Here is a 2,423-nt window from a genome sequence, read left to right on the forward strand (position 1 = left end):
CCACTGCACTCCAGTCTGGGCGATGGAGTGAGACTCCAACTCAAAAAATAAAATAAAATACAAAATAAGGCTTGGCTGGGCATGGTGACTCAAGCCTGTAATCTCTGCACTTTGGAAGGCTGAGGCAGGAGGATTGAGTCCAGGAATTCAAGATCAGCCTAGGCAACATAGCGAGACCTCACCTCTACCAGAAATAAAAAAAATTAGGCATGGTGATATGTGCCTGTAGCCCCAGCAACTTGAGAGGCTGAGGAGGAAGGGTTGCCAGAGCCCAGGAGGCCAAGGCTGTGGTGAACTGTGATCGAGCCACTGCACTTCCATCTGAGTAACAGTGAAAATCCCTGATTCAAAAAATAAGGCCAGCTGGGCACAGTGGCTAAAGCCTGTAATCCCAGCAGTTTGGGAAATTGAGGTGAGACGAATGCCTGAGCCCACGGGTTTGAGACCAGCTTGGGTGACTTGGTGAGCCCTCATCTCTACAATAAAATTTTAAAATGAGCTGGGTGTGGTGGTGTGCACCTGTTAGGTTCCAGCTACTTGGAAGGCTGAGGCAGATCGCCTGAGCCCAGCAGGTTGATGCTAGGGTGACTGTGAGCGTGTCACTGCACTCCAGGCTGGTTGACGGAGTGAAACTCCAACTCATAAAAAATAAATAAGGTCAGGTTGGGCACAGTGGCTCACATCTGTAATCCCAGCACTTTGGGAGGTGGAGGCAAGAGGATTGCTTGAGCTCACAGATTCGAGACCAGCCTGGGCCACTGCACTCCAGCCTGGGTGACAGAGTGAGATTCCGACCCAAAAAAAAAAAAAAAAAAAAATGCCAAGTGCAGTGGCTCACACCTGTGATCCAGCACTTTAAGAGCTTAGGAGTTCAAGACTAGTCTGGGGCAACAGAAACAAAACTGATACTTTCACCCGGCTCACAGCTCAGAACAAAATAAAGACCCTGGCGTTAGACATTCCCCTCTCTTCTGGCCACACCTGGGAGATTTGCTGCTCTGGTTAGTTTTGGGTGTAGTTGCCCAGGTCTGGCTCTCTAGATAGGGGGCCTCCTCAACTACCTCAAGTGTTCTGAACTTTCCCCACTGTGATCTGGAGGTCCCTGTTGTCGGGACAGAGGCGTTGCCACTCATTCTTCCCACCAGGCAGGTGAAACCTGTGTTAAAGCTCTCCTGGGCCCAGCGCCTGGAATAATGGGAAGTGCTGACAGCTACAGGGGCGGAAATTAAAGGGTGGGGGGCGTGGCTGTGTGCCGCTCCCAGCCCTCCCTCATCCGCCCAGCACCTACCACAGCGTCCCCGCCCACGTATTGAGCACCAACTGTGTGCCGGCGGGGTGCAGAGGAGGGCACGGGGTAAGAGCCATCGGGTAGCTTGCCAGAGCCACACAGCCCGGAGGCGGCAGAAGCGGACCCAAGTCGCGGCCGCCAACACAGGCTCAGGCGTCACCCCCCCGCCCTCGCCGGCGAGGCCTCGAGGGCCGCCTGCCCGTCCTGCTTCGAGTCCCCGACGGGTGGCGGCCCTCCCCTTCCTGCCCGAATGGATAAATGAGAGTCCCAGCATCTCGGACCGGCAGGTGTTCCCAGGAGCAGCTCCCGCGCCCCGCCGGAGAGAAGCTGCCGTTGCCATGGCAACCGGCGGAGGCGTACCCCGCCCACGTGCGCAGTGACGTCATCGCCTTCCCACTCTTCCGAATTAGCTCAGAGCTCCAGACGGCCCTGCCCCCTCCTGCCGGTCGGCCGCTCCCCCGGGCGGGGGTGGGGGGAGCCAGGCCAGCCCCGGGCACGGCCTCCGAACAGGGCCGAGGAGGGAACCAAGTCCGTGCCCGGACCCTGCTGACTTCTTAGGGAATACACCCGTATGCGGTTCTCCCAGCCCCAGCGTGCTGCTCTCTAAATGGGATCAGCCCACACCCTGGGGGAGTCGGGATGGCCGCGGGACCTCAAGCCCGTCCTGTGCGTCTGTCCTAGGATTTCCAGGGCAACCAGGCCGCGAGCCTCTTTGGGGAGGGCAGCGGTGCAAGCTTTTAGGGACACGATCCCCTAGTGGGCAGGGACCCAAGCCTGCCCTCCGCCCGCCCCAGGTTCCAAGCCCCGGGAGTGCCCAGGGGCCCTTGGCTGGACCGCCCCAACACGCCCACGACTCCCCCGCGCCTGAGACCCTCTCTCCCGAGGGGAGTGTCCTCCCAACGGCCGCCAGCGCCTACCTTGATGGTGGTGAACTCCTTCCTCCACGGCAGCAGGTACAGGTGCACGGCGGCCAGTTCCAGCAGCTCGAAGGCGCGGGCCAGGCCGCGCAGCGCGGGCGCCAGGTCGGCGCGGCCCCACAGACCGTCGGTGAGCAGCGCCAGCGCGTCGTCCTGCAGCGCGCCGTGCAGGTCGAAGTCCTCCACCAGGATCTGCCAGAGCACCGCGCGCAGCGAGG

General features: G+C 60.2%; 1 protein-coding gene across 1 annotated transcript in view; it reads right to left on the reverse strand.

The window, feature by feature from the left end:
* The window catches only part of SPATA2L (spermatogenesis associated 2 like), a 4,189-nt gene extending 1,772 nt beyond the window's left edge, over nucleotides 1–2,417 (reverse strand). The window contains exon 1 of the mRNA XM_021708562.1: nucleotides 2,206–2,417. The gene's annotated coding sequence lies outside the window, so the exon portion shown is untranslated. The remainder of the gene's footprint in view (nucleotides 1–2,205) is intronic.
* Between the last annotated feature and the right edge of the window lie 6 nt (nucleotides 2,418–2,423).

Source organism: Carlito syrichta, unplaced genomic scaffold, assembly GCF_000164805.1.
Source record: "Carlito syrichta isolate Samal-C Ts95f unplaced genomic scaffold, Tarsius_syrichta-2.0.1 Scaffold142937, whole genome shotgun sequence".
In the NCBI taxonomy this organism is placed as follows: domain Eukaryota; kingdom Metazoa; phylum Chordata; class Mammalia; order Primates; family Tarsiidae; genus Carlito; species Carlito syrichta.